We start from the raw sequence: 26,356 nt of genomic DNA, 5'->3' as shown, positions 1-26,356 counted from the left end.
ATGTAAAATAAATATAAAAATATACGTCAACAACAACATCAGAAACATCTCAGATTCTTTCATTCTTCAAACGATAAATTCACTATTCACAGACAAGGGTAGTGTGAATATATACTTATTTATCTCAGTTTTAGAAATCAATTATGTACTTTGTTTGCTTTTTGGGTGTGCCAATTTTCTGTATCTCCTATAAAAAGCAGAACATACAATTCCTCTTGAAAGTACTGTTTGCCTAAAAGAATATTTTCATTCTTGATATTCTATGCCTCATAGTTTGTCGTTAAAAACTGGTACACATGTATGTCCTCCTAAATGTATTCTGCATTGTATAAAATCAGAAAGCAGCATATTGTGAGAAAAATGTATTGTATGTAAAAGATACTACAAGTTATTTGCTAAGTCTAAAAGAAGTTGACATTATTTAACTGATTAAGTTCTGAGAGATGGTGATTTTAGAACTTCAGTTTCCATGTAGGCCATATCATAGATCTAGTTTGGAAAGAGAAGGATTCGAATTCAGCATTTTTTTACATGCAAACGTGTACCTGTTTCATTGAAAACCTCATTTTCTGGGCACTGAACATAATCAAAGCAGCAGTCTGCTGTTTCTTTCAGGTGGATTTTCCTAAATCCAGCAGTACATGGCATACTACACAAGGAGGAGGGAATCTAAGACAATATTTAAATATTATATAATATGTGTGTGAGAGAGATTATGTGTGTGTGTGTGTATTTCCTTTATACATAATATATATAATGACCCATAGATTGATATATGGGACTTTAACAAATATGGCTATAAATATTCCTCTGTTAACCAGTATTTCCTAACAATTTCAGGCTCATTATTATTTTATATATCCCTGAAGTAGACCGAATGCCAAACAATATTTTCTACATTATGTAATATTATATATGTAACTTTCAAGTTGTAGCAATTTAAAACATTTCTTTCGTAAATTGATTAATCCAAAAGGAATGCTTATGTAGTATCTGTTTTTCCCTCATGATATACAAATTAAAAAATCAGAATAATTAGGTGTATGGAGAAAGAAGTTAGGGTAAATCAAGCAAGAGTTGTTTGATGAATATGAAGTGTTATATAAGACTGTCCTAAAATTAATGAAGTTTAAAACAAAAACTTGAATCGCCTATCCCTTTATCCCTTCCCCTGCATTTATAAGACTCCTGCCTCATCACTCTAGCATTTCCCTATAGTGGGGCATTGAGCCTGCACAGAACCAAGGGGCTCCCCTCCCAGTGATGCCAGAAGAGTCAGTCCCCCACAGAAGAGGGAACACCAGGAAGTGGGATAGTGGAATTATGTGAAATGTAAGTAAAATAACCAATTATGTATATATATATACATATACATATACATATACATATACATACACACATAATTGTATCTTGAATCTGGAGAAAGATTTCTGTTAATTAATATATGCTGTACTTAATTACGCTCTAAATATGTTCTCACTAAATAAGAAAATTCCATAAATAAAGTTATAAATAAAGTTACAAAATTTTCATTTATATATATATATATATATATATATATATATATATATATATATATATATTCTTGTAGTGTGTGGGTGCAACTGAACATGGAATTCAGAGGCCTTTGATCTCTATGACAAGATTTACATGGACTTCAGAGGTACCAGATTTTGGTGCTTTTAACTGAGCATGGTCTTTTGCAAGAGTAGAAATTGGTCTTAACCACAGAGATTTTTTTAATTTATTTTATTTTTTTATTCGATGTATTCTTTATTTACATTTCAAATGATTTCCCATTTTCTGGGTCCCCACTCCCCGCAAGTCCCATAAACCCTCTTCCCTCCCCCTGTTCCTCCATCAACTCCTTCCCACTTCCCTGTTCTGGTATTCCCCTATACTGTTGCATTGAGTTTTTCCAGAACCAGGGGCCACTCCTCTGTTCTTTTTGGACATCATTTAATATGTGGATCATTTCTTAGGTATTCAAAGTTTCTAGGTTATTTTCCACTTATCAATGAGTGCATGCCATGACTGATCTTTTGCGACTGGGTTACCTCACTTAGTATGATGCTCTCCAGCTCCACCCATTTGTCTACGAATTTCATGAATTCATTGTTTCTAATGGCTGAATGGTACTCCATTGAGATATTATTTCAGCTCCTCATATTTAAAAATATAGACATCTTGAAAACATCTAAAATTTGTGGTATACGTACCGGATTTCCTCCTGTGGCCCACTCCACATCTTCAGATATGTGAATTTGTTGCATCTGTGTGAAGCAAGGAAAATAGCTTCCCATTTTCACTTTTAATCCAAATCCATGTGGAAAATTCCAAATGATGAAAATTTCATAGTCTGCACACTGATTTTCCCTATGATTCATGCTCACCAGTTCTCCAACAGGGTTAGTAAACACCGTGATATTCAGCAAGGAAGACACCTAAATGAGATGCACCATTAGATGCTTACATAAGCGTATCAATAAAGGAAAGTAAAATTGTGAATTTCCTCTAGTTCCTTAATAACTTTCACAAAATACAGCTGTATTGCAGTAATCCCATGTAGTAAAATAGAATTTACCTCGTTGATACTGAAAATTTATATAATGTTCCATGTTAATGTCTGAATGTAAATGTGCCAGAAAAAATGATTAGCATATAACAAGTAACATGGTGTGTGTGAATGTGTGTGAGTGTGTGTGTGTTTTCATGTTAGTCAAAAACATATTTTTGAAAATGTAGCCACGTATGTGCAAATGAAGGGGAATTCTGAATGTGTGTGAAAATAAAGAATGTCTGTTGGTTTTTCATTTATGAGATAAAGTGAAACTTAATAACATATAGTCTTAATCATTTGTGATTTTGTTAATCATTGTTAATTTAAATGAGTAACTATTAGTTACAGCATATGTACTGACTCTGAAGAAATTACTCTTCAGATAAATATTCTAGTCTAGTCATCACTTAAAGCTTTTATTATAAAACTGTTGGCTCCTATTTTAACTTTTGAAATTATTTGGTGAAATGTTGAGACATGTTTTCACGAAACTCACTGATATTATAAAAAATATTGTTTCCCATCAAATGTTTCCCTTGTGCATAATATTCATCCGTGTGAAAGTGTAGGCCGCCAGCGGCCACATAGGAACCGGGTTACCTGGAAGAGAATTCTGAGGTTAACGGGAAGGGGGCGAAAGAGAAATGAGTCAAGAGGACAGTTGCCCATAGAGACCGACTTTACTATCATTAAGCCAATATTTATAATCTTAGGAAAAACCACCCTGCCCCCCAAATGGCTGAGAGTTCATAGATCTTCTTCTCAGCGGGTTGTCTGCTTAGTCACACAGTTTTTGGTTGGTCTCTGGGTGGAGCTGCGCTGAGGTGAAATTGGCTGTATTGTTATCTTGAATAGGCCTGAGATAACGCCTGGGGAAGGTTGGAGACTGTAGGCCAGGAATGCTGCAGCTTGGATAGGCCAGAGATAACGCCTGAGGAAGGGTGGGGGTTGTAGGCCAGGAAGGTCACAGCTAAATGCTGTGGGGGAAAGGGACAATTCCCCCTTAATTATTAATTTTTAACAACTCAGTGGATATAAGTATATTCATCCAGTGGATGATGGGCTTTCACCAGTGAGTGAAAACAGAGGTCCAACCCCCTTAAACGTTGAGGACATCTTTTTCACGGGGGGGGGGGGGGGGGAATAGACTGCCTTAATAATTTAAGGACAGTCTCTCAATGTCAACCCCCATGCAGCTGGACGTGCTTTTCAGGGAAATTCGGAGACAGGATTTTTTCCTTTTCCCTTGCAGTGCCTCACCTCGCACCTCAACTGATGCCCATGTTTGTTATATTAACAAATATGCATAGTTCCGAATACTATGCAGCCTCCTTTTTGAGGAATCCACTGGTAAAGTAAATGCTCTGCGGATAAGAGCTGGCTGGCTATAATAACCACCCATCCTCAACCTGGCGGCCATTGCTGGAGGAGCTTATCTTCTGAGTGTTATCTGCTTGAAATATAAAAGATTAAGAGAAAAAACCTGTTTGGTCAGTATCGGAAAGCCCAAGACGTTTAGTTTGTTGGAAATTAGTGTCTTCAGGCAAGAAGCCTGGCTTGCAACTTAATTTGCAAGAACACAAAGGAACCTTACTTCCCAAGTAAGTGGGAAGTGACGTAGAAAAGGCCTTTTGAATTAATTATACTTACCAGCAGCTTTTAGGGAGTGTTTACCTGTCTTACCAATCTCTCTGGCAGCCAGCGTGCACCATCTTCTTCCTGAGAGAGAATGCAGACGGACCCCCTCCCCCAGATTAAAATGGGGTCTGGTCCATTCCATGTATTAGTTAAAGGGTCCCACCACTTAACCATGGCGTAGGAATTGGAAGTAGCTGGGTGCCAATGTCGGTCTGCTGCAGACTGACCTTTAGCATCCGTTTGGAGAAAATTTAAAACAAATAAAACAAAGGCAAGATGTGATTTAGGGGACCTAGGAGGATATAGGTTCCCCCTTTTGTTTTAAGAAGCCAGTTTTTAAGGGTGCGGTGAGCACGCTCCACGATTCCTTGCCCCATTGGGTTATAAGGAATTCCAGTTTTAAGTTTTATATTAAATTCCTTGCAAAATGAGATAAAGTTCTTACCAGTATAGGCTGATCCATTGTCTGTCTTAATGACTTTGGGTAATCCCATGGTATTAAAAGCTTGTAAACAATGATCAATTACATTTTTAGAGGCTTCTCCCGAATGCAGGGAGGCAAAAATGAGTCCCGAGCACGTATCAATGCAAACATGTATAAATTTTAATTTCCCAAATTCTGCATAGTGAGTTACATCCATTTGCCATTTTTGATTGGGCATAAGACCACGTGGATTAACCCCTAAGTGGGGCACTGGTGCTAAAGTGAGACAATTAGGACATTGTTTTACAATCATTCTTGCTTGCTCCTTTGTGATCTTATGACGGAGTCTCAATGTATGGCTAGAAAGATGAAATTTATCATGATCACGTTTTGCCAATTCTATAGGTGTAAGCGCCAAAGCTTGCCCTATAAGAGCTTTGTCAATGCACTCATTACCCTGAGCTGAAGGTCCAGGAATTCCTGAGTGGGCTCGAATATGGCCAATATAAAAGGGATTTTTCCTAGCAAGAATGATACTTTGCAATTGTGAAAACAAGGATCCAGCTGGCGTATTAAAATTAAATGTGCCACAGGTTTCTAATTGTGGTATAGAAAATGCAACATAAGCACTGTCAGTAAAGAGATTAAACGTACTATTTATAGATTGAAAGACACACAACACCGCTGTCAGCTCAGATAACTGAGCAGACAGCCCAGGGGTCTCTACGACCACCTGTTGATTATTAATACTGTATCCGGCTCTTCCTTTGGAAGAGCTGTCTGTGAAAATTAAGAGAGCATTATGCAATGGCTGTAAAGATGTCATTTTAGGAAATACAACCTCATGCATATTTAAAAACTTTATCAATTTGTCTTGAGGATAATGGTTATTTATAGTCCCTTCAAAGCCTATTTGAGCAAGCAACCAATCTGTGCTATGCTGTTTTAACCAATCATCCTGATTTACACTGTAAGGTTGTATAATAACATCTGGTTCTTTGCCAAAATAATTTAGCGCCTGCTTTCTTCCAAGCACAATTACTTGGGCCACTGCCTCAAAATATGGCAAGATATTACGCCTTGAAGACACCCTCAAATGAATCCACATCAGAGGAGCCTTTTGCCATAATAAACCTGTAGGCGAGTGAGTCGTATTAAAAATTAGCAGATGCAAAGGTAAAGAATAATCTATATAGGTAACAAATTGATTTTCAATAGCTTTCTCCACTGTCTGTAAGGCCAAAAGTCCTTCTGAAGTTAATAATCTAGGGGATGTAGGATCAGTGTTTTCCTTTAGAATATCAAATAAAGGTTGCAATTCTCCTGTAGCAAGCTTTAAATACGGCCGAAGCCAGTTAATGTCACCCAATAACTTCTGAAAATCATTTAAAGTTTTTAAATTGTCCCTGCGGATAATTATCTTCTGGGAAAAAATTGCTTGGTCTGTAAGTTTAAAATCCAGATAATTATACGGCTCCTGGGTCTGCACCTTCTCTGGTGCTATTTGCAATCCTTTAGCGGCCAAAGCTTGCTGTAAATCTTTAAAACATAAAAGCAAGGTCTGAGGATTTTTTCCTGCAATTAGAAAATCATCTGTGAAATGGATAAAGTAAATATCTGGCCATTTCTGTCTTACAGGCTGAATGGCCTGTGCTACAAATTTCTGGCATAAAGTCGGGCTGTTAGCCATGCCCTGAGGAAGAACTGTCCATTGGTATCTTTTCATAGGCTCTATGAAGTTAATAGAAGGTACGCTGAACGCGAATCTTTTGCAATCCTCAGGGTGCAATGGGATAGTAAAGAAACAATCTTTTAAATCTATGACTCTTTTATGAAACCCTTTAGGGATAGCCACGGGGGATGGAAGACCAGCTTGTAAAGTTCCCATGGGCAACATAGTTTCATTAACCTTTCTTAAATCCTGTAACAATCTCCATTTGCCGGATTTTTTTTAATAACAAATATTGGCGTGTTCCATGGAGATAGAGACTCTATTAAATGTCCCACCTTCAATTGTTCCTGCACTAGCAAAGAGGCGGCTTCCATTTGTTCTTTAGATAAAGACCACTGATCAACCCACACAGGATTATCACTGAGCCATTGAATTTTATCGGCGTGGGATGTAGGCAAGATAGTGGCCATTACCGAAAATGCCCCAGACTTCTAGAGTTAGGGTTTGGCTGGGGGCTTTTAAACTTTCTAGTGCCTTGCTCTTCTTTCCCAAGCCCCTGAGCAGGCAAGGATTCTTGCTCTGTCTTTTGCAACTGTATATTTCTCTGGATCTCGTCTCCTGCCATCAAAGTCATAGGCAGAGCAGATGGCGCGATAGGGGCCCATTCTTTCCCATGAGATTCAGTTGCTCTTTTTTTGGGATGAGCTGTCTTTTTTACAATTGGCTCATCATGGAAGAACAATTAGGGAGTTTTGCAGTGTAAAAATCTTTCCACTGAGAGACTAATTCATAACAAATGTACATGTGTGTCTCTGATTTAAAAGATCATATTGATATATCTAAGCATAATGAAATGGAAGAAACTTGACCTCCTCACAGTCAGTAAATACTCCTTTGAATTCTTCTGGATTTTGAGATTCTACTTGTTGAAGAATGAGTTCATGGTATGTGTGGGCCTCAGCATACACAGCATTGTACAAATTGTAAACTTCTTCTTTCAGGGCGATGTCATATTTGTGCAGTGCTGTCCATTCAAATGTGTTGTTGAATTTTAAAATGTTCCATTTTCTTTCTGTTCTTAAGGATTGAACAATTAAAATAATTCCACCGCAGCATAGAATCAGAAATGTTTACTGGGTATTTGTCAGTGTCCTTAGTTTGCATAAAATTCCTAAATTTAGGCATCTCACTGCTGTGGTGTGCAAAAGTGACAGTCCCATGGAAGAAATCAAGGCTGAATTCCTTTTTATTTGTGATAACACCCCATTGCAAACTTGTGATCTAGATTCTCTGAGCACATAAATATTCCCATCTCCTAAAGCTGACTTCTAAAGTGGAGTTCATTTCACCATAAATGATAACAACCTTTCCTGAAGATGTCATAATTTGTTTATCATATATAAGAGCCTTTGTCATGTATATCTGCTGGGTATCTGGGATCACATTCACAAAAGCTAAACAGATCTCATGCCTTTGCAATTCTTCTCTTATATCTGAGAGAAACTGAATGCCCTGGTCATCATCTGAGATGAGCAGTCCTATCCAAGTCCATCTAAAATGAAGCATCAAGGAGACCATGCCATGGGGCAAATGTGTGTCCTTGGTGGCTATCTGATGGACGTAGGGAAACTGGTCATGGTCACTTAGGTTAGGATTAAATGGTCCACAGAAAACCTAAAGAGTTTAGAAGAGAGGATGAAACATCCACATGATGAATATGATTATTAGTATATTTGGAATTATATATATATTGTTGTTTACCTTTCCAATTTCCTATTGAGGATAGTGTGATTATATTCTAAATAACATGTATTTTCTTTCTTTTAGACTCTAAACTATTTCAGACAAGTCTCAATTTCTTAGAATGCAGTTTTACCTCTTTATCCAGTACATACATGATCTGATTATTTAAAAACACACACACACACACACACACACACATAGTGATATAAATGTCTAGTGATAAACATATATATATATATATATATATATATATATATATATATATATATATATATATAGTGATACATATATAGTGATATATATATCATATATATATCATATATCATATATATATATGTAGTATGTGTGTGTGTGACAGAGAGAGAGAGAGAGAGAGAGAGAGAGAGAGAGAGAGAGAGAGAGAGAGAAGTAGGACACTCATAAATGCATGCTGTCAAAGTTTTCTTGTTGACATATTTAAATGGAATTTAATGTTGTTGACTCATTCAGGGTCACAAATTCTTACCTTTGGTGACCAATAATAAAATTCCAGTTTAGCAGATGTTTTCCATGATGGCCCAGTAAGGTTTACATCACAAATTTTATAGTTTGCACAGAGGTAATTAGTAAAATACACGCTATTTTTTGTATGTGAATATAGACTATCCAGAAGTCCCAATGTATCTTGAATTAGACCCACATTGATGGTGAACATCAAAGATTATTGGGTAAAAGATAAGTATTCTTGTTGATCTCCTCAGTAGCAAAAAACATTATCAGAAAAAAAACTCAAAACATCTTTCTAGTATTCTAAAACAAGGCATAGTTATGATTAAGGGAGATATTTGAAACTTAAAATTTCATTTGCAGGAAAGATTGCACTATGAGACATGCTAAATTTCTAAATAAATGTCTTGAAATAAGCCTCATGAATGAGGGCCTCATTTAAGGACTATTTTATAATGCAAAATATATGTATTTTCACAAGTATGTATATAATGTTGTACTTATAATCATGTATAGTAGAGCAACATACACAAATATTTCAATGAATTAATGTATGTCCAACTGTTGGAGACCCAAATTAGATAACCTTTTTATGAGGCATTTAGATGCATGCTCATATCACTAGCAGGCAATTTAATATAGGCAGTGATGCATTCTCTTCATATTGAACTCTTGAAAAGGAAAGGAATTGTGAATTCATGGCAGGTTAAGAGACATCTTTCAATATATGATATCAACAAAAACTCAAAAGAGAGAATCAATACTTATTTTCCAGCATTGAGAACGGAGCACAATATATTAAAGCTAAACTAAGCAGTGACACATTTGAAACTATTAAATTAGTTATTGGTGTAATAACTGATTTTCAGCAGTTTCTAAAGTTACAGTGGGAGGAACAGGACAGAACCCCACAGATTGTGTACACTGCTAAATGTTTCTACTTTAAGACATTGATGCAAGAAAACAAGTTAAAGACTCACCTAAAATCAATAATTTCATTATACAAATTGTCTTCAATAGGTTCCTCAATTTTCCAAAGATAAAGACAACAATCATTTTTCAAACCTACATCATTATCTTCATTACTCTTATCCTCCAAAAGCAAATGGGTTCTGACAAACAGCACAAGATGAGAGAAAACTTCAGAAGGGAAAATGAAGTAGTGAAATCACTCAGCTTCTTCATGTCTGCTAGACTCTCTGATGGAGCAGTTGTGAAATCCATTTCTTATGCAGACAAACATCACACGGACATTTACAACTAAAAGTCTGTTTTAAGGCAGTTGCTGTTTGAAGATCCACTTAATTATATTCACTGATCCTTTCCATTCATCCTATGTCATGCTCCCTGGATACACTGAGTAAAATCTGGCCTCAAGCTCTACATCTGAGGTCCGAAAACTTTTGATCAAAACATTTCTCAAAACATCTTTAGGAGATCACATTCTTCATCCTCAGGTGCCATGATGTCATTCATATTTCTGAAAACATGTTTTGGAGATCATTTTCTCTATCCTCAGATGCCGCGATTTCATTCATATGCATGGAATAATTACAAAGGACAATCTTTTCCTAGGCAGCTTTGGCCATTATATTTGTCAACAGCCATATGTACAAACAATGGATTTCAACAGAACTTCCATAGACAATAGTTTAGAAGGTCATAAAAGTTACATATCATTCACACTTTTAGAGGAATCATGGGACATTATGTCTTCCACTGTCTAGTGTAGGAAATGAAATCTCACATGAAACACTGGACAGGAATTGAACATTCTCTCTGTTGTTTATATACTATTGTATGCTGGTCGTGTTTATAAAATATCTTCAAACTTACTGTGATTCCTATTATCTGGAGAGCATGCCATTAGATTTAATCTAAAACTGCCTGGATTATAAAAAATCAATACCCATCCTGTTCAATATCAGTACATATGCAGAGATTCACTGAGTTATTATGCCAATCTCTTGGCTGATAATCATTTCCTGGAAATCAGTGCCATTTTATGAAACATTTCATTGTTGATGTTTATTGACACCTCATTAAAAAGCTTGAGAACAACTTCATACATTTTTCTCAAAGAAATGAAAAAAATTGACATGCCATATCTGAGAGAGTATTGTATTGCTAATGTTAGTATATACCTTATATTTTTCATCTATGGCTAGTCGGTTTTTGTTTTGAAACAGTCCTGTCTTGGATTACATTGCAGCAACACAGATGTATGTCTGTTATGCTAATTTATGTAACTTGATTTTATTACAATGAATGACACAGATGGAGCATTGGATTTGATTTATATTTTTTGAAGTAGAGTATTTTAGGCCCATACTATGCACATTGAATTACGTGGAGTCTATCTCCATTTTGGAATGGTTGCTATTTCACTGGCATATAATAAAATCTTGCTATGAATTTTATTGTACCATCTTAGTTAGTATGAATAAAAATTTGTTTCACACTTTGGTTGAATTCTGACTTTGTCAATTTGCATATTTTTTAGTACATTTGCAGACCTGCAGATTGTGAAAATTGTGAGCCTTGGTATTGTGATACTTTATAACTGTTGTATATTGGTTCATAATACCATGTCAAATGAATTGAGAATGTGTGTAGAAGCTGACTCTTTTCAGTGACTACTATGGAAATGGCATCCTGGGCTGTGTCAGTCTTTTGGAAGTAAATGGGTGCACATGAGCATTTGAACGTGTCTATATCATACTCATTATAGCCAGGCTACAGGTCAAACATAAAGGTCCTTCAATAAACTTGAATTTGCTTTTGCCAAGATTGAGAGGTAGGACTCCATCTTGTTTTCTACAGGGAAATCTTCCATATCCTTGGAAAACAAATAGTATTTCTTGATTTTTATTTCTTTCTGTCTTAAGCCCATGTATTGACATGGTGGAAAGAAGGCACACCACACACTACTGTATCCTTCCTGATTATCAAGGGAGATTTTGTTGTTTTTTTTTCCTTTAAGTTATACTTTTGCATTGTGATCTTATGATATAACCTATAGTGCTGAATGTGTATGTAAAATAAAATGTTCTATGTCTCACAAAGTATTTCATAGCTTCTGTTCAGTTTATCATTCCTTCATTTCTTTTTGGAATCAGATATCTGATTCCATGTTGTGTTATGTGGAACATGAGATAGACTTTATCCCATGTTCATTTCATAGAATAATCTTTGAAATATTGGTGTTGTATTTTCATTAAATCTTTGATATCATTTATTCATAAATCTTCTTGTCCTGTTTGTTTCCCATTAATACAATACTAATTTTTCATTCTTCAATCACTTGAAACAAGGTTTGATATGGCACAGAAATAAGATTTATTTAAAGCAATGAATAAGTTTTAAGTATCTGCACTCATCAGTATACCTGGATAGAAAGCCTTCATCTTTACAAATGAGTTATGCAATAGCAAACATCTTATTGATTTACAGCAGATATTTGAAAGATAATATGATGTCCATTGTACATGCAGGCACCAATAAACATAACTTCACTTTCTTCACTACAAAGAACATCACAGCCGATTATAATTGCCATGATTTATGTAGAAAATTGAACTTAATCTAATGAAACTAAATATAGCTTAAATACAAATATGATCTTAGCACAATGCATCATAATTGGCATGAAGTATTACTTCAGTAACACATAAATACATAGCTGTGCAGGCTTGCTGATGATGATTCTTCCAAGTTGTACCCTTATAAACTTTAAATAATAAAATTCAGCTTATAATATAGTGTCCTATATTTCCTTCCAAGCTTCAATGCCCCATATACTGAACCATGGTTACATGGAATAACAAAGAAAAAAGAATTTCAATATTCTATATAAATTTTATACCCGAAGGACTTCTATAGTCTGAACTTATGAAAGCAGGGTGTATCTCCCATATGTAACGGGCTACCTGTCTAACAGAAGCTCTTCCATATGTACAAACATAGGGCAGACATTTGGCTGAATACCCACACCATTTCAGACCCCCCTCCCAAACACCAACCTGAGCCATTTTGTCCTTACAGTCTGCACCTTCAGTTAAAGCTGTGGCAGATCAATATATCTATCCCTGACTCCAAATCCAACCTGGCTTTCGAGAGGTCTGCACTAATCAGGGCCAAGGCAATGCATGATGACGTAACCATTGACTTCACTGCCTGTGTCCAAAGTGGCCTGGTCTAGTCTGTGGGCCCAGACAATATAATAACAGAAATGACAAGGAGGAGAAAGAAAATGCAAGACCATAACCAACAGAAGTCAATATAATTTGACATTATCACAACCCAGTTCTCCTACCCTGGATACACAAGCACACATGAAGAAAAAGATTCTGACCTAAAATGGCACCTCATGAGGATGACAAATGTCTTCATTGAGGATAAAAATGATCCCTTTAATGAAATATAGAAAGCCAGAGAAAAACAGGTAGAAGACCTTAGAGAGAAAAAAATAAATCACTTGAAGAATTGGAAGAAAATAGAATTTAAAAGGTCATGGAATAGAATAAAAGAGACTGAGACTTAAAATAAAATCAGAAACAAGAAAGACATCACAAATCTCTTCTGCACATTCATCAGACTCCAGACACAGGTATGCTTCCATTGCCCTGCCCATCATCCCTGATCTCTGAGCCCCCTGCACCAAGCCAAGTTTCACTCAACAGCCTGAGAGCCCAGGAAGATCCCCATTCTCCAGCCACCTTCCTACACACCTACATCTGAAACATAAAGAACTAGAGGTTTCAAGACAGATACATTAAGGATCCCCATCACAATGTCCCACTGCCCCATCACAACACCCCACTGTCCCATCACAGTGTCCCACTGTCCCATCACAGTGCCCCACTCTCCCATCATAGTGCCCCACTATCCCATCAGTGTCCCACTGTCCCATCACAGTGTCCCACTCTCCCATCACAGTGCCCCACTGTCCCATCACAATGCCCCTCTGTCCCATCACAGTGCCCCTCTGCCCATCACAGTGCCCCATTGTCCCATCAGAGTGCCCCACTGTCCCACCACAGTGCCCCACTGTCCCATCACAGTGCTTGCATTAGTCAGGGTTTTCCTGAGTCAGTATTTTCTCATGGAAATTTATTTATTTACTATTTATTAATCATTTATTATCTACGATTCATTATTTATTCATTATTTATTTTTATAATTTATTATATATTATCTATCATTTATTATTTATTATCGTCTTTATTATCTACTATATATTGTTTATTAGTATTTGTTATTGACTATTTTTATTATCTATATTAATTTTTATTCATTATTCATTATATATTATTTATATTTCTTTTTTATTCATTACCTATTATTTATTATCACTATTATTTACTTTAGACAGCCTCTATCTACTCAGGGAATTTCTCCATGACTGACCTCCCCAACCATGTTCAGCAGCAGCTGTGGATTGAAACTATTACAGTTAATTGGTTGACATGAAAATCATTTTTCAAATAATTAAGAGGAATTATAAATATAATACTTTCTGATAGCATTGAAGAAATATATAGAAAAAGTGTTAACGTAGAAGAATTCAAAGGAAAATTATATAGTTAAAATGCTAGTAGTATAAAATGTATCAATCCTAACTGATAAAACATGTAGAAAATTTTTCTGATAAAATTCCAGATTTTTGTGGATATCATTTCAGGAAAAATGGAAGAAATATAAAGAAACATGAGTCAAATTGAAGAACTGGATTGAAAATAATATACGTGAAATGTTTGTAATAGAAAATGTATTAATACTAACTGACAAGTATGTAGAAAACTTTTCTGATAAAATTAAAGATTTCATGGAAATATCTGATAAAATTGGAGAAATATATAGGAAAAAAGGTTAATGGAAGAATTTGATAGAAAATAATTTAAATTAAGGTGTATATAAAGTTACTATATCAAAACTAATTGACACTACATGTAATAAAATTTTCAGATGAAACTGAAGATTTTCATGGAAAATAGTTCTGGTTAAATTGAACAATTATCTAGAAAAATGGGTTAATATTGAAACTTGGAATCTAAAATAAAACAGATAAAATCGAAGAACAAGAAGAAAACATTCCAAAAGTTAATGAATACTCTAAGTGAACATTTTTGAATAAATTGAAAATTTACATGGAAAAAAATTAGAAAATATATATAAAAAAGTGTTGAAATTGAAATATTGAATGGAAAATAACGTCCACATAAAATGGTAGTAATAGAATATGTCTCAATGCAAACAGACAAAGCTAGTAGAACAATTTTGACATTAAATTTGAGATATCAATTTTATCAATATTTTCTATGTAAATCTATTTTATCAGAAAAAGGTTGTACTTCCTTCTTAGATTATTTTAGAAATGTTTAATATGCCTCCCATTTATTCTGTATTATTGTACATGAAAACCTCCAATTTTAACACATTATGTACATATTTCTTCAATTTTATCATAAATACATTCGATGTAAACCTTTAATTTTATCAGAATATATTATGACTCAATTCTTGAATTAGTTTAGAAATATTTTCTACCATTTTATTTGTATTATTTTCCATGAAAACCTTCAATGTTAGCACTTTTTTCTATGCTTCTTTAATTTTATCAGAAATATTTTCCATTAAAATCAACAATTATTCAGAAAAATATTCTATGCCATTAGTCAATTAGTAAAGATATATTTTTATGTTTTCTATTTTACCATTTATTAATAATACATTATTCTATTTTAACGCTTTTTCTCTATATGTCTTCAATAGTTTCAGAAATACTTTCCATGTAAATCTTCAATAATATCAGAAAATGTTTTTACTTACCTCTTTATTTAGTTTAGAAATATTTTCTATGTCTTCAATATTATCTGTGTAATTTTCCCAGAATATCTTCAATTTTAAACTTTTGTATACATATTTCTTCAATTATATCAGACATATAGTCAATGTAAATCTTCAATCATAACAGTGATAATGTTAGATGAAAAATGTTTAAAAATATTCACCCAATACACTGTTAAAAGCATATTAACATTAAGACAACATGTATGTGTATATGTGTGTGTGTGTGTGTGTGTCTTTCATTCACAATTCCAAAACATTTGCGGAGTTGTAGAGAAGACATACACATCCACTGAAAACAGAACCCTATCACACTATATGGCCATTTTATATAAGTGTATAATGATGCTTGTCTGGACATGGTCCCTCTATGGTCAAGTTTGTGCAATAAAATTAACTTTATGACTGTGTCTTCTGAAGACACCACTGTTGATATTAAGATGATTAATTTGTAGATTGTAATTAGGACTTTAACCATCAAGGCCAAAAAATCTGTTTTACAGGATAATATGAAAATTATAACTATATGGCCACATAGGGCTTCACAGCTATATCATTCCCATTCAAGGAAGAAATCTAGAGACCAGGTTAGAGATCACTCTCCATGCTCAGGCATGGTGGTCATCATCTCTCTCAAGAAAACACTCACCTCCTGGATAATAGGAGCTGTGATCTGCATGGAGTAATGGGGTGCTGTTAAATTTGAGACATTTAGACCACACTTTGAGGCAGTCAGGTGGGGTATACTGTGGTTAATTCAGATATAGAATAGGTTGGAAATGGCTGAGTGACAGACAAGAGCTGTTTGGGAAATGGAGAATTTGGATATTTGTTGAGAAATTTAGACACACAACTGTTGGGGAGTGTCTGGTGAGATGGGTCTCTCACAGCCTGACTTACATGACATGGAATACAGAGAATGCTCTATACCCTTTGTTTTCATCTCTTGGTCAGAGTGTCAGATCTGCATCATCTTGTTTTGCTGATCCCTCTCCGTAGGCATCATCTCCAAGCAAGACCGTCCTGAGAATGTCCCTCCCATCCTGAATCTCCACATCCTGAAGGTGTCCCTGGAACTGCCTTCTAACAAGTTCATGTGACCAAAGCCTAGGAAGAAAGTGGACATCTCAAGTCTTCTGCTGCCAACTTGATGGGCTGGCTCTTCTCTCCATCCTGTCCCAGGTCTCCACAGGTAACACATTTGGAAATAAAGCACACCACTTTCCCATTGTTCTGACACTGACAAATCTCAGTGGCTGAGACCTCTGGCTTTTGAAAGGGAGGTGATCAACTTTTGTGTCCCAGGAGAGTCTCCCGGGATGGGCGCCTCAGCTTCTGTTCAGTAGAAGGAGAGCATTAACAGGAAGGCAAAACCTGTTTCCCATGACATAAACAATCCCTTGTCTGAACATTCTAGTGTATCCTGGAGAGTTCTAGGCATCTTCTGTGATTTCACCAGTGATGTCACAACACCCACTGCTCTCAGGGCTTTCAATTACTCCCTAGAGAGTTCACCCATATTTATGTCTGCAAGATGGAGGAGGAATCTACTTGAGAGTGAGAATGTGGAGCTTACAGAATTGAGAGATCGAGTAAAGGAAGCTGGCTTTCCATCTCAGTGTAAACCAGAGAGGAAGTTGTGGTCCTTGGAAAGGCACAGTGAGTCATGGATCAGTGATGTGAAAGTTCCTGGAGTAGGCATCTCTGAGCCTGGCTTCCCAGGACTGGGTAAGAGGAAATGGTGCACCCAGATGTACAGCACACTGCCCTCCCAGCCTTGATCTCACTCCCATGAAGGACGCATTAGCATGTGCAGCCTCAACCTCCCTTCAGGCATCCTTGCCTGGCACGCAGATGCTGTTGAAGCTGTGATGAAATGTCGATATGTAATTTATCAAAAACAAATACTCATCAATAGGTTAATAATACTTAAACGATAATCAACTGATAGTTGCTGGACAGCCAGTCACAGACTGACCCACAGCCTGTCAATAATTAATTGGTGATCGATTCTGAGGTTGATCAATACTTGATCAATGAATGATAATCATTCACAAACAATCCAGAACTCACAGCCATCCCTCTGCCTCACACACACCACACACTGCACTAGTGATAATCCCCATGCTTCACTTCCCTCACTCATGGGCCCCCCCCTGATTCATGCCAATACTCACGGTCAGCCCAGAAGATAGCTGCTGGCTAGTCCAAAGCTACTCTGCTGTGAAATTTTATATTTCCCTCCTACTGGCCATTAGGCTGTATCCAAGGGACATAATGAGACCATAGTCAGGGAAGAAATATTTCCCAGTTGATTGCACCTCAGCACCTTACTCCCAATTAGTTTTTCTAGGTACAGTGGCTATCAGAATATAGTAACTCAGAGCAAAATATTTTTTGAGACCTTACATTCTAAGATCTCCTCTGTCAAACTTATCCATGAGAATGTAACCATAAACTTCCTGAATCAGCAGATTGTGGGTCACACATATCTTTAAGGCAGCCAAACTACTTTCAGAATCAGAGACTGGATACATTTTCCAGCTCTAGATTGTTTTAGTTTTTCAGGTGGATACTAACAAAGGATGTAGAAACTTTGATATTCACAGAACCCAATTGATAATCCAAGAATTACTTGCCTAGAGTCAGACAGACTCGTGTCAGCAATGAACATTTGTGCTATCCTTTGCTGGATCTCACTGTCAGCTATTTCTGCAGCTAATTTTCCTCTGAGATAAAATGCCCTTCAGGACTCTTCTGCTCTAGACATGTCTGGTTTACTTTCTGCCCTATTAATATGTTTACTAAAGGAATTCATGTGAAATTTTAAATGGACAGTAAAAATTATGGAAAGTGAATTCTAACAAGCAATAAACACAAATTCATGGCTTACTAAAATATGCCTTTCTATTACTTATACATAAGTAATAGAAAGTATAGACTATAAACATGAGATCATGGTTTCTATTTAATACAATGTACATAATATCAAATGTATTACATGTAAATTAAACTTGCTTCTGTGTCTGAGATTCACTCTTCCATCACCTGTGTTCTGTTGGGGATGTGTGCTTCTGTGCCTGAGAATAATTCTTCCATCTCCTCTGTTCGGTTGGTGATGTGTACTTCTGTGCCTGAGACTCACTCTTTAATCTCCTGTGTTCTGTTGGGGATGTGATCTTCTGTATCTGAGTCTCATTCTTCCTTCTCCTGTGGTCTGTTGGTGGGGTACACATCTGTGCCTTAGATATCATCTTCCTTCTCCTGTGTTCTGAGGGTGATGTGTGCTTCTGTACCTGAATCTTTTTTTTCCTGTTCCCATTGGTCTGTTGGTGATGTACACTTCTGTGCCTGAGATTCCATCTTCCATCACATGTGTTCTGCTGGTAATGTGTGCTTCTGTGCCTGACACTCTCTGTTCCATCTCCTGTGTTCTGTTGCTGATGTGCGCTTATGTGTATGAGATTCTCTCTTCCATCTCCTCTAGTTTGATGGAGATGTGTGCTTCTGTGGCTGAGATTTACTCTTCTATCACTTATGTTCTGTTTGTGATGTTTGCTTCTGTGACTGAGACTCCCTCAAAGATCTACTGTATTCTGTTCTTGATTTGAGATTCTGTGCCTGAGATTCACTCTTCCATCTCCTGTGTTCTGTTGGTAAAGGGTGCTTTTGTGCCTGAGACTCACCCTTCAATCTCCTGTGATGTGTTAGTGATGTGCGATTCTGTACATGAGTCTCATTCTTCCTTCTCCTGTAGCCTGTTGGTGGTGTGCGCTTCTGTGCCTGAGATTCCCTCTTCCAGCTCCTATGTTCTGTTGGTATTGTGTACTTCTGTGCATGAGGCTCACTCTTCTATCTAATGTGTTCTGTTGGTGATGTGCGTTTCAGCACCTGAGTCTCATTCTTCCTTCTACAGTGGTCTGTTGGTGATGTGCACTTCTGTGACTGAGATGCCATCTTCAGTTTCCTGTGTTTTTTGGTGATGTGTGCTTCTGTGCCTGAGACTCACTCTTCCATCTCCTGTGTTCTGTTAGTGATGTGCACTTCTGTACCTGAGTCTCATTCTTCCTTCTCCAGTGGTCTGTTGGTGAAGTGCACTTCTGTGCCTGAGATTCCCTCTTCCATCTCTTATCTTCTGTTGGTGATGCATGCTTTTGTGCCTGAGACATCCACTAACATATACTGTATTCAGTTAGTAATGTTGCTTCTGTGTCTGTGATTCACTCTTCCATCTCCTGCGTTCTGTAGGTGATGTGTGCTTCTCTGCCTGAGACTCACTGATCCAACTTCTGTGTTCTGTTGGTAATTTGCATTTCTGTACCTGAGTCTCATTATTCCTTCTCCTGTGGTCTGTGGGTGGTGTACACTTCTGTGCCTTAGATTTCATCTTCCATCTCCTGTGATCTGTTGGTGACCTGTGCTTCTCGCCTGAGACTCACTCTTCCATCTCCTGGGTTCTGTTGTTCATGTGTGCTTCTGTGCCTGAATTTCACTCTTCCATCTCCTGTATTCTGTTAATGACATGTACTTCTGTGCGTGAGATACACTCTTCTATCTCCTTTTTCCTGTTGGTGATGTGTGCTTCTGTGCATGTGACTCACTCTTCTGTGTTCTGTTGGTGATGTGCTCTTCTGTGCCTGACTCTCATTCCTCATTCTCCAGTGGTTTCTTGGTGATGTGCACTTCTGTGACTGAGATTCCAGGTTCAATCACATGTATTCTGTTGGTGATGTGTACTTCTGTGCCTGAGACTCACTGCTCCATCTCCTGTATTCTGTTTGTGATGTGCACTTCTGTGCCTGAGACTCGCTCTTCTATCTCCCGTAATCTGTTGATTACTTGTGCTTCTTTGCCTAAGATTCACTCTTCCATCTCCTGTGTTCTGTTGGTGATGTGCACTTCTGTGCTGGAAACTTGCTCTTCCATCTCCTCTACTCTGTTTGTGATGTGTGTTTCTGTGCCTGAGATTTACTCTTCAGTCTTATGTTCTCTATTGGTGATGTGCGCTCATGTGCCTGAGACTCACTCTTCCATCTCCTATGTTCTGTTGACGATGTGCACTTCTGTATCTGAGATTCACTCTTCAATATCCTGTGTTCTGTTGTTGATGTGTGCTTCAGTGACTGAGATTTACTCTTATATCATCTGTATTCTGTTTGTGATGTGTGCTTCTGTGACTGAGACTCCCTCTAACATCTACTGTATTCTGTTCATAATGTGTGCTTCTGTGCCTGAAACAAACTCTTCCATCACCTGTATCCTGATGCTGATGTGCACTTCAGTTTCTGAGATTTGCTCTTCCATTTCCTGTGTTCTGATGGGGATGTGTACTTCTGTGCCTGGGACTCACTCTTCAATCTCCTGTGTTCTGTTGATGTAGTGCGCTTCTGTACCTGAGTCTCATTCTTCCTTCTCCTGTTGTCTGTTGGTGGATTCTGCTTCTGTGCCTGAGATTCCCTCTTCCATCTCCTGTGTTCTGTTTGTGATATGTGCTTCGGTGACAGAGACTCCGTCTAACATATACTGTATTCAGTTACTGATGTGTGCTTCTGTGCCTGTGATTCACTCTTCAATCTCCTGGGTTCTGTTGCTGATGTGTACTTCTGTGCCTGAGACTCACAGTTGCATCTCCTGTGTTCTGTTGGTGATGTGAGCTTCTGTGCCCGAGACTCACTATTCCATCTCCTGTGTTCTGGTGGTGATGTGTACTTCTGTGCCTTAGACTCACTCTTCTATCTCCTGTGTTTTGTTGGTGATGTGCGATTCTGTACCTGAGTCTCATTCTTCCTTCTTCTGTGCTCTGTTGGTGATGTGCACATCTGTTCCTGAGATTCCATCTTCCATCTCTTGTGTTCTGTTTTTGATGTGTGCTTCTGTGCCTGAGACTCACTCTTCCATCTCCTGTGTTATGTTGGTGATGTGCGTTTCTGTACCAGAATCTCATTCTTCCTTTTCCAGTGTTCTGTTGTTAAAGTGCACTTCTGTTCCAGAGATTCCCTCTTCCATCTCCTATCTTCTGTTGGTGATATGTGCTTCTGTGCCTGAAATTCACTCTTCCATCACCTGTGTTCTGTTGCTGATATGTGCTTCTGTCCCTGAGACTTACTCATCCAATTCCTGTGTTCCGCTACTGATATGCGCTTCTGTGCCTGAGATTCCCTCTTCCATCTCTTATCTTCTGTTGGTGATGTGTACTTATGTGCCTAAGACTCCCACTAACATATACTGTATTCAGTTAGTGATGTTGCTTCTGTGCCTGTGATTCACTCTTCCATCTCCTGCATTCTGTTGGTGATGTGTGCTTCTCTGCCTGAGACTCACTGATCCAACTTCTGTGTTCTGTTGGTGATTTGCACTTCTGTACCTGAGTCTCATTCTTCCTTTTCCTGAGGTCTGTTGGTGGTGTGCACTTCTTGCCTTAGATTTCATCTTCCATCTCCTGTGATCTGTTGTTGATGTGTGCTTCTCGTGTGAGACTCACTCTTCCATCTCCTGGGTTCTGTTGTTCATGTGTGCTTCTGTGCCTGAATTTCACTCTTCCATCTCCTGTATTCTGTTGATGATATGTACTTCTGTGCATGAGATACACTCTTCTATCTCCTTTTTCCTGTTGGTGATGTGTGCTTCTGTGCATGTGACTCACTCTTCCATCTCCTGTGTTCTGTTGGTGATGTGCACTTCTGTACCTGACTCTCATTCCTCATTCTCCAGTGGTTTCTTGGTGATGTGTACTTCTGTGACTGAGATTCCAGGTTCCATCACATGTGTTCTGTTGGTGATGTGTACTTCTGTGACTGAGACTCACTGCTCCATCTCCTGTTTTCTGTTGGTGATGAGCACTTCTGTGCCTGAAACTCGCTCTTCTATCTCCTGTAATCAGTTGATTATTTGTGCTTCTTTGCCTAAGATTCACTCTTCCATCTCCTGTGTTCTGTTGGTGATGTGCACTTCTGTGCTTGAAACTTGCTCTTCCATCTCCTCTACTCTGTTTGTGATGTGTGATTCTGTGCCTGAGATTCACTCTTCAGTCTCATGTTCTCTATTGGTGATGTGCGCTCATGTGCTGAGACTCACTCTTCCATCTCCTATGTTCTGTTGACGATGTGCACTTCTATATCTGAGAATCACTCTTCAATCTCCAGTGTTCTGTTGGTGATGTGTGCTTCTGTGGCTGAGATTTACTCTTATATCATCTGTGTTCTGTTTTTGATGTGTTCTTCTGTGACTGAGACTCCCTCTAACATCTGCTGTCTTCTGTTCGTGATGTGTGCTTCTGTGCCTGAGAATCACTCTTCCATCACCTGTCTCCTGATGCTGATGTGCACTTCATTTTCTGAGATTTGCTCTTCCATTTCCTGTGTTAGGATGGGGATGTGTACTTCTGTGCCTGAGACTCCCTCTTCCATCTCCATTGTTATGTTCGTGTAGTGTGCTTCTGTACCTGAGTCTCATTCTTCCTTCTCCTGTGGTCTGTTGGTGGTGTGTGCTTCTGTGTCTGAGATTCCCTCTTCAATCTCATGGGTTCTGTTTGTGATGTGTGCTTCTGTGCCTGTGATTCACTCTTCAATCTCCTGGGTTCTGTTGCTGATGTGTACTTCTGTGCCTTAGACTCACAGTTCCATTTCCTGTGTTCTGTTGGTGACGTGTGCTTCTGTGCCTTAGACTCACTGTTCCATCTCCTGTGTTCTGGTGGTGATGTGTATTTCTGTGCCTTAGACTCACTCTTCTATCTCCTGTGTTCTGTTGGTGATGTGCGATTCTGTACCTGAGTCTCATTCTTCTTTCTCCTGTGCTCTGTTGGTGATGTGCACATCTATTCCTGAGATTCCATCTTCCATCTCCTGTGATCTGTTGTTGATGTGTGCTTCTGTGCCTGAGAATTACTCTTCCATCTCCTGTGTTATGTTGGTGATGTGTGCTTTTGTACCGGAGTCTCATTCTTCCTTTTCCAGTGTTCTACTGTTGAAGTGCACTTCTGTTCCAGAGATTCCCTCTTCCATCTCCTATCTTCTGTTGGTGATGTGTGCTTCTGTGCCTGAAATTCACTCTTCCATCACTTGTGTTCTTTTGCTGATATGTGCTTCTGTCCCTGAGACTTACTCTTCCAATTCCGGTGTTCTGTTGCTGATATGTGCTTCTGTGTCTCAGATTCACTCTTCCATCACCTGTGATCTGTTGGAGATGTGTGCTTCTGTGCCTGAGAATAATTCTTCCATCTCCTCTGTTAGGTTGGTGATGTGTACTTCTGTGCCTGAGACTTACTCTTTAATCTCCTGTGTTCTGTTGGTGATGTGCTCTTCTGTATGTGAGCCTCATTCTTCCTTCTCCTGTGGTCTGTTGGTGGTGTGCACTTCTGTGCCTTAGATATCATCTTCCTTCTCCTGTGTTCTAAGGGTGATGTGTGCTTCTGTACCTGAATCTCATTCTTCCTTTTCCCATTGGTCTGTTGGTGATGTACACTTCTGTGCCTGAGAATTCATCTTCAATCACATGTGTTCTGTTGGTGATGCTTGCTTCTGTGCCTGAGACTCTCTGTTCCATCTCCTGTGTTCTGTTGCTGATGTGTGCTTCTGTGTATGAGATTCTCTCTTCCATCTCCTGTCTTCTGATGGTGATGTGTGCTTCTGTGACTGAGACTCCCTCAAACATCTACTGTGTTCTGTTTGTGATGTGAGCTTCTGTGCCTGAGATTCAATCTTCCATCTCCTGTGTTAGCCTGGTAATGGTTGCTTTTGTGCCTGAGACTCACGCTTCCATCATCTGTGTCCTGATGCTGATGTGTGCTTCAGTTTCTAAGATTCGCTCTTCCATTTCCTGTGTTCAGATGGTAAAGTGTATTTCTGTGCCTGAGACTCACCCTTCAATCTCCTGTGATCTGTTGGTGATGTGTGCTTCTGTACATGAGTATCATTCTTCCTTCTCCTGTGGCCTATTGGTGGTGTGTGCTTCTGTGCCTGAGATTCCCTCTTCCAACTCCTATGTTCTGTTGGTGTTGTGCACTTCTGTGCGTGTGGCTTACTCTTCTATATCCTGTGTTCTCTTGGTGATGTGTGCTTCTGTACCTGAGTCTCATTCTTCTTTTACAATGGTCTGTTGGTGATGTGCACTTCTGTACCTGAGATTCTATCTTCCATCTCCTGTGTTCTGTTGGTGAAGTGTGCTTCTGTGCCTGAGACTCACTCTTACATCTCCTGTGTTCTGCTGGTGATGTGCACTTCTGTACCTGAGTCTCATTCTTCCTTCTCCAGTGGTCTGTTGGTGAAGTGCACTTCTGTGCCTGAGTTTCCCTCTTCCATCTCTTATTTTCTATTGGTGATGTGTGCTTTTGTGCCTGATACTTCCGCTAACATATACTGTATTCAGTTAGTGATGTTGCTTCTGTGCCTGTGATTCACTCTTCCATCTCCTGCGTTCTGTTGGTGATGTGTGCTTCTCTGCCTGAGACTCACTGATCCAACATCTGTGTTCTGTTGGTGATTTGCATTTCTGTACCTGAGTCTCATTCTTCCTTCTCCTGTGGTCTGTTGGTGGTGTGCACTTCTGTGCCTTAGATTTCATCTTCCATCTCCTGTGATCTGTTGGTGACCTGTGCTTCTCGCCTGAGACTCACTCTTCCATCTCCTGGGTTCTGTTGTTCATGTGTGCTTCTGTGCCTGAATTTCACTCATCCATCTCCTGTATTCTGTTGATGATATGTACTTCTGTGCGTGAGATACACTCTTCTATCTCCTTTTTCCTGTTGGTGATGTGTGCTTCTGTGCATGTGACTCACTCTTCCATCTCCTGTGTTCTGTTGGTGATGTGCTCTTCTGTGCCTGACTCTCATTCCTCATTCTCCAGTGGTTTCTTGGTGATGTGCACTACTGTGACTGAGATACCAGGTTCAATCACATGTATTCTGTTGATGATGTGTACTTCTGTGACTGAGACTCACTGCTCCATCTCCTGTTTTCTGTTGGTGATGTGCACTTCTGTGCCTGAGACTCGCTCTTCAATCTCCTTAATCTGTTGATGATTTGTGCTTCTTTGCCTAAGATTCACTCTTCCATCTCCTGTGTTCTGTTGGTAATGTGCGCTTCTGAGCTTGAAACTCGCTCTTCAATCTCCTGTACTCTGTTTGTGATGTGTAATTCTGTTCCTGAGATTCACTCTTTAGTCTCATCTGCTCTTTTGGTGATGTGCGCTTATGTGCCTGAGACTCACTCTTCCATCTCCTATGTTCTGTTGATGATGAAGCTTCTGTATCTGAAATTCACTCTTCAGTATCCTGTGATCTGTTGTTGATGTGTGCTTCAGTGACTGAGATTTACTCTTATATCTTCTGTGTTCTGTTTGTGATGTGTGCTTCTGTGATTGAGACTCCCTCTAACATCTACTGTATTCTGTTCATGATGTGTGCTTCTGTGCCTGAAACTCACTCTTTCATCACCTGTGTCCTGATGCTGATGTGCACTTCAGTTTCTGAGATTTGCTCTTCCATTTCCTGTGTTCTGATGGGGATGTGTACTTCTGTGCCTGAGACTCACTCTTCCATCACCTGTGTTCTGTTGATGTAGTGCGCTTCTGTACCTGAGTCTCATTCTTCCTTCTCCTGTGGTCTGTTGGTGGTTTGTGCTTCTGTGCCTGAGATTCCCTCTTCCATCTCCTGTGTTCTGTTTGTGATGTGCACTTCTGTGACAGAGACTCCCTCTAACATATACTGTATTCAGTTACTGGTGTGTGCTTCTGTGCCTGTGATTCACTCTTCAATCTCCTGGGTTCTGTTGCTGATGTGTACTTCTGTGCCTGAGACTCACAGTTGCATCTCCTGTGTTCTGTTGGTGATGTGAGCTTCTGTGCCTGAGACTCACTATTCCATCTCCTGTGTTCTGGTGGTGATGTGTACTTCTGTGCCTTAGACTCACTCTTCTATCTCCTGTGTTTTGTTGGTGATGTGCGATTCTGTACCTGAGTCTCATTCTTCCTTCTACAGTGGTCTGTTGGT

Source organism: Apodemus sylvaticus, chromosome 19 (assembly GCF_947179515.1).
Source record: "Apodemus sylvaticus chromosome 19, mApoSyl1.1, whole genome shotgun sequence".
Classification (NCBI taxonomy): Eukaryota; Metazoa; Chordata; class Mammalia; order Rodentia; family Muridae; genus Apodemus; species Apodemus sylvaticus.
The sequence above is the reverse complement of the archived record's forward strand: the minus strand, read 5'-3'. Positions refer to the sequence as shown.